General features: G+C 34.7%; 1 pseudogene; it reads right to left on the bottom strand.

The window, feature by feature from the left end:
• Positions 1-718: 718 nt before the first annotated feature.
• Positions 719-3591, bottom strand: LOC130805804 (beta-amylase-like; annotated as a pseudogene).
• Between the last annotated feature and the right edge of the window lie 4091 nt (positions 3592-7682).

The raw sequence follows: 7682 nt of genomic DNA, 5'->3' as shown, positions 1-7682 counted from the left end.
TTTTTATAGATTTTTGATCAACTAAGGGCACAATCTTTTTGTTAGCGTTATGACTAACAAGAGTAAGGTTACGTACACTCGACCCTCAAACCCCACCAAGAGCCACTTAATGGTATTGGTGGTAATGAAATGCATGTATGTCTCTTGTTTAGTCGTAGTGTAACCGCAATGAAAGTATGCAAGATAGGTACACGACGCATTCAAAGGTTTAAGACGTATTTGCGAAATGGTTTTACATGTCGTTATGACTTAATAACAATCATCGTCGTGCTAGGGGCTTGTGAAGAGGTACCTACCATTGATTTTGGCTTGTATGGCTACAACTGCTCTTATGGGTATGTATGCACAATTCAGCAGGCTGCCTTCTTCACCACACTTTATTTGGTAAAATGACAGATAATACTTCGGTTTCTTCATATGAAATTCATGGGAATTGGGAAGGAAAAGGAACCTATTTCCATTTTGAACAAATGCTGTCCTAACTCCTAAGGCAACATTCCTGATGAGGGTAGTTTTTACTTTTTGACTTCATGTAGCCACGCAGGATGTGTCGAGGACAGGAGAAAATTTTTTATCAAATATGGAAAAGGAATATCATCATCTATTAATTTGATGAAGTTCAACACCTATGAGTTGTGAACTTTGGAACGGTGTAGCATTGCACATACAAATACAGTCGAACTGAAATTATTTTATAAGATGCATATCGTTCCATATATTATTGAACTCTTGAAGCATCCGTAAGAGTAAGGATACAAGAGCTTTCCTTATTGAATGTAAAGTACAACTGCAACAGCGGCAGCAACAACAACGAAAGACAACAAAAACAACGAGAACACACAGTGATGATCACACCACAGTAAGTTTTATGGCGTGACAATCATGTGATTGTCAACAGCTTTGAGCTTCACTCGATTATACACGCTTCTTAAACTATTACTTTCATATCTGTTTCATTGTTAAAGGGTAGTGGTTCCATAGGTTTGGTTGCTTCTAGAAGAACGTCGAGTGGAATCTTTGGCTTTGACTGCTCTAATGGAACGACTTGCCTTCCATAATTTTCAGGATTTGGACAATACTCCTGCAAACAAATAAAAACATTGTTACATAAACGATTGTGAAATAATATTTTGGATGCTTGAGCCTGTTGCTTACTTGATCAGCATGCATTTTCTTCACAAATGTCTTGATTACATTAAAGTTCCACCCATCTAGCAGCTGGTTGCACAGGCGAAGATATGTCAGGCCATACATCTTAAGTTTTGGTGGACCATCTCTATTAACTCCGTTTGGCCTAGCATTCAGCAGCATCTGATTGTAAGCGTTGGGATCATATCTGGGTAGTGCATTTTCACCTACAACCTCGATATTTTCTCTCCAGCTTCCACTTAAGACCTGGAATTATCGTCAGCGATTAAACATGCAACAAACCAATCTGATGTGAAATAAACTGCATTTTTAGTGCTTTTTCAATTTTTTTTTACAGGTTTCTCATTACTATTTGCAATTGTTATTCTCGTAGACTTTTAGTGCTTTAATCTTGTATAGTTTTCTATCAAGGAACCAACCCAACCAATAGCTTAAGCTGATGGTTAAGCCCCCAGATACTCTAACATGCCCCCTCACATGAGAGCCCAAATATGGGCTAGAAGTGTGGATGCAGCACAAATTCTCCCCATACCCGGCACTAAATATTTCACTCTAAATGAAGGGTGGTTGAGATTTAAACCCATGACCTCTTGTCACACTGGCTCTGATACCTTGTCAAGGAACCAACTCAACCAAAAGCTTACGCTAATGGTGAGGCTAGTGATACTCTAACATATTCTTCACATGCTCTTTTGTAGTCAGCAATCTGTTTGCAAGTTTTATGTAGCCAGAATGTCTGTCAGAAACAGTTGGTATGATGTTGATCTGATATTGTAGAGCTCACCTGTTGCACAAGCTCTTGTGGAGCACTATCAGCATAACCAGGCTGTTCATAGTCTCTCATCTCAAGACATGTAAAATCTAAAACCCCATAGTGTCGAGAAAGCATCCTTGCTATTGGTCGATACCCATCTCTGTCTCTCAAGTTGTAGTATCCAGCAGTAAGCTCAGCAGCATGACTGCTGTCCTTGTACCACCAATGTAATCCTGAAACCTGCCATTATTGAGGCGAAGAAAAACATTAGTCTTCTGCATGATAAAACTTCTACGGCCCTTGATACTCCTATATGAAAAGCTAACTATACCTACTTTAGCTGCTATTTTGACTTTGCAGCCACAAAATGCTTTTGTTGCTTCCTCTAGGATCTGGTCACCGTGGATCAGTAATTTGTTCGAATACCAAGTCAAGAAGAATTTCCCATGACCACTGAGGTATGCTCCATTGTTTCTGAAAAATTCGGTTGATTCTGGTCTGTCATTATATTGTCCTGCGTTATCTGGAAAATTCCACTCGGGATGGCCAGCATCAGCTGCCGCCTTTTTGAAATCTTCCGTCAGATATTTGTCATAGCACTGCGAAATAAACACATCGAAAAATAGTTAACTGTCAAGTGTTAGAGATCTTTTTTAATACATTGTGGTATCACCTAAAACTCCCCTATTTCGGGATAGCTCCATCCTTGGCTTTGTGGATACGAAGGATATCGCATTTCTCCTGCTGGCCCAAGGCCTACTTCAATGTTGACAATGACACCTGCGTGTAGGAAATCTGACATATTCTCTCTGAAACTCTTCATGTAATCAATATATATCTGTCAAGTTTAACAACAAATACATGTCATTCTCCCTTCTTTTGGCTATGTATGCATCTTAAGTGTGATGTAAAATCACAGAGAAAGAACCGTGTGACCTGGTTTGTTAATGGTAATGTAAAGCAGTCATTAGGTAATAGCAATGTCACATGATTCGCTAATCTCCTTGCAAATTGCAAATTGAAAAAGCGAATTATGGTTGGTTTTAGGCTATTCTTAGGCGAATTTGAGCGAATCACGAATTCAAAAAACGAATTATGTTACACGGCTATTGAATGATAGTTACCTGAATCGGAATTCGACCTCCAATGATGGGTTCGTTATCAATACCTAGAGTAAGGTACTCTTTGTTTTGGGTACCCCTTCTATTAGTATAGAAGATATCAGGGTTAGAATCTCCGACTTGAAGTACCCATTGAGGGAGTGGGATGTAAACGCCATCTCCTACATTCCCTCCACATTGGTGGAACGACATTATTGCTTGTATTTTCAGTCCACAATCCTTAACGACTTGAAACAAGCTTCTGTAAGCATGCCAATCATATTGCTAAGGTCCTTTCCATTCTATTATTTCCCACCAGACATCGACCATGACTCCATCAACTTCCGCTTCCCTAAGCTTGTATAATTGTCTCTTGATGTCATCCTGGTTCTCAAAGTTGTTGTCAGCTGTAACAACGCCCAACTGTTGCCACACAAAAAAAAAAAAGAAAATATGTCATTGTGCGGCTTTGTTATGTGAATAGCGAGCCAATGCTCGTACAAGTTTATCGAAGCTTACTGGTAGCATTGCGTAGACGGGCACATAGTTCAGCATCATCTTTTCCATATTGCTGACTTAAGCTGAGATCTGCACCATCTTAGTAAACTTTTGTTAGAAATGTTGGTAAAGAGTAGTCTATTTTTCATTAGACTTGCCAAAAATTGACTCATGTGCTGATGATTAAGCTACTAGAATGACCCGTTTGGCTGTTGATGCTAAAAGGTGGTAGTGAGAATGACTTGTGGTGTAAATTTTCATAAAATGTACCATGTCATTCCCATAAAACAACACTTTGATCATAAAAAAAATTTGTGTTCACAATTTCTCATTACCACCTAATACCACGTTTCTAAATGGTAATGCATTGGAATAAATTTTGTGAAGAATATGGGATACTTGTAGGAGAACAAACATAGGCATTAAAGGCCGAAAATTTTCAATCTTAGAAGTACACAACGTAGAAATATTACCACTAAGATAGCTCTATAAACTAACTCATCATCACCATTATATCACGCAATATATCGCTCTCATAGAACCTATGATCAGGGGTTTGGGGAGGATTAGATGACGGCAGATCATACCCTTACCAAAAGAGATAAGGAGGTCGCAGTCAGTGAGACTCTCGGCTATAAAATTACCTACAAACCCATAAATCTCAAATGAGGAGGGAAATTAAGGTCTCTTACAGAGTACTCCAATCACAGATATTGCTTTTCTTGGCTTTGTTTGACTCACAGTTGCTGTTTTTCTTTCAAATTTTGGGTCTGATTTTCTGTATGTCCAATGTTGTTATTTATACTCGTGGTCGCTGAATCTGTTACAGAAAGTGCCACTTGCTATCACTTTGCTACTGGATTCAGTCATCAGCTGTATGGCTGCCTGATGCCTCTAACTGTATGTAGTCATCAGCTGCTGTTTTCTGTCACTAGACCAACTGCAATGAAGGTTATCTGATATATATTCTAAGTAAACTTGTAAGTTTTTCCTGCTTCTTAATGCATAACATTGTTCTATAACATGATCAAGAGATCACATTTCATTTCTATGGTGTTTTTGTGATGCATGTAGTGTTAGAGTATATAACATATCATGGGACCTCAACCATTAGCTTAAGCTTCTGGTAGAGTTGGTTCCTTGACATGGTATCAGGAGCCAACGTGACAAGAAATCACGGGTTCGAATCTCCACCACCCCTCAATACAGTGGAATATTTAGTGCCAGGTATGAGGAGGGCCTGTGTTGAAACCACACTTCTAACCTAATGGACTCTCGTGTGAGGAGGCATGTTAGAGTATATAACATATCCTGGAGCCTCAACCATCAACTTAAGATTTTGGTTAAGTTGATTCCTTAACATGTAGAGGTGTTCATTCGGAATTGATCATCGGGTTATGTGTTTGGGGTCGGGTTTGTGTCCATATTGGTTTTTGCATAATTGTAAATCAATTTTTAAGTCTAGTCAAATCGAGTTCGGTTATAAGGTCAGATGAATATCAAGTCATTGGGTCTGTTTTGAACACCTTTAGCTGAATGAAATATGGTTCCTAGTCTTGGCTTCATCAATTTTACATAATTGTATAGAAATCGCATCACCCCCATTAATGCATAACGTGATTGTTACTGTATTTTGCATTATGCTCCTAGTCTTCCTTTTTCTTCAACCTATCTGTAATCATTAAAAAATAATTTCAAAGCTAGGATCTAATTTTCATGTATGAATAATAAAATTGCAATATATTATCTAATTTTCATATATGAAGAATGAAATTGGAATATTAATTATTTTATTTGCAAATTATTTTACAGTCAGTTGAGACTTGCAACAAAATGATGTCAGTTGCAAACAAATTGCTTATGCTTTAAAGAGAGTTTATGAGAGTTTAGAGACGTGTTTAAAATGATTGTTAATATTAATCATAACATTACATTATATTTATACTAGAAAAGAAATATTTAAAATATTACATATAATAATATAAATACTAAAAATAAAAATTACTTGTAATATTATAAATTATTACAAGATAAAAGAATTATATTCTCAAGATAATCATCATATCAATAGAGTTATCTTAATTGATATGTTGAGATTAAAATGATATGCAATTATATCTCTATTATGCTCGATGCCTACTTTTCAGTTGAGGGAAATTAAAGACTAGCTCAATCTTCATTTTTCCTACGATTTTGTTATTTTTATTATTTTATTTTAATTTAGTTGGGTTGAATGAATAAGAAAAATTGTTTTTAAAATTTGATGGAAGAAACTAATTTATTAATCATATAACAGGAGAATATAGTGTAATTTACTTGATTAAAAGAAAATATAACAAATTAAATAAGTGGGATAAATAAGTGAATTTTTACATTTTTTTTATCATAGCGATTCAATTTACCTATCATATAAATTGAAATTTTTGATTGATTCAAAAAAATTGATGTATTTGCTGTAGTATATTTTTTTAAGTTTGATAAATTGTTTATCTAATTTTATCACTAGAATTTCAAATATCCAAATTATAAACGTGTGTAATAATTAAAAAAAAAAGGTTTTTATTAGATTAGGTATCTTGATGTTTATTTTTGATGACTCGAAAAAGTGTACAAGTAAATTACTTTTACAATATTATTCATATAAATTTATACTATTTTACCAAAAATATTGTAATACTTAAGTGAATTTGCATGATTCGATAAGAGAATTATTATTTAGTGGGATACACTGAGTATGATGATGATGATGGTGAAAGAATTATTATAAAACCCTATATGCAAATATATTACCCATCTTTGTTGCATTATTTTCACTTTCAATGCTCTATTTTCAAACTGTTACATTATTATTATTATCTCTTTTTTAAAAAATCACTAGCATAAAAATATGAGTATTAAAAATTAAAATTATGAGTTTAATCTTTGTGAGAGTTTCAGTATGTATGTTGTCTTTTTATCGAACAAGAAATAAAATATATTTCATGGTTCTTGGGCTCCAATATATACAAAACCCAGCCCGTGTAATTATACACAAACACAATGTACCCAACCTCTAATGGGTGTACTATTCTTGGTGGTCACTCCACTTTCTAAATATTTTTACCCGAAATAAATGAAACAATTTAAAAGAATTGAAGGGAGTAATATATATACAATACATTAAAGCTTTAAGGTCTCTCACAAAAGTACGTGTATTTATAAAGTCTAAAACCGCTGAAGTTGGAGCATGTAGCTTATAAATCACCAACTTTGTAATGAAGATAAGTGGATTATGATGTACCCAAGCTAGGGTAAATATATTTTCAAGTTGTTCGGTGATAAATATACAACATAACTAACATAATGACAATCAACCTCTATATGTTTTGTGTGTTCATGAAATACGAGATTACCAAAACAAAGATGTATAGGAGTATTAGGGGAAGCTCCTAGACTAACAAGAAGAGCATACGACCATTTTAGTTCAACAATAACATCTAGCATGGAACGACACTCGAATTATTGAAATAGATAAGATAAATTATTAAAAAAAGCATGGAATAAAACGAAAGTTAACTTATTTCTAAAAGTAAATGTCTGATTTCCAAACCCGAGGTTTGGTTCTGTTTGCAGTTAGTAACTGTAAACAGGACTGTTGACTTTTCTGACCCTGTTTGCAATCACTAACAACCCCATTATACTCAAAAAAGTCAACAGCCCTGTTCCCAGTTACTAACTGGAACAACTTCTTTGCCTTTTTAAAAAATTAAGCACCTGTTCGCGGTTACTAACTGCGAACAGAGCCAAACCTCAAGTTGGGAAATTAGACACTTATTTTTAGAAATAGGTTGATTTTCATCTTATTTCGTATTTTTTTAATAATTTATCTTATCTATCTCATTTTTTGACGATACTCAACCTTAGAAGAGGAGCCAAATAACATATGGTATTTCTTTATGTAGGAGAAGAAGCGAGATAAACTATCCAAATTGTGTAATATATAAGGATCATCAACTAATATAATAATGGTGAAATTTAACATAGATCAAATTGCACTAAAATTTAGGGACAAACAAAATGTATCGAAACACAAGTTCATTTGTCTATAGTAATCTCCTTTGGTGTGAAGCACCATAGTAATAATCCTCTATAACAGAATGTTGACATGTATTCTAGCATTGGTGTTTTGTTCGTTATTAATT

This window comes from Amaranthus tricolor, chromosome 2 (genome assembly GCF_026212465.1).
Source record: "Amaranthus tricolor cultivar Red isolate AtriRed21 chromosome 2, ASM2621246v1, whole genome shotgun sequence".
Lineage (NCBI taxonomy): Eukaryota > Viridiplantae > Streptophyta > Magnoliopsida > Caryophyllales > Amaranthaceae > Amaranthus > Amaranthus tricolor.
Note: the sequence above shows the minus strand (reverse complement) of the source record. Positions and strands in the feature narration are given on the sequence as shown.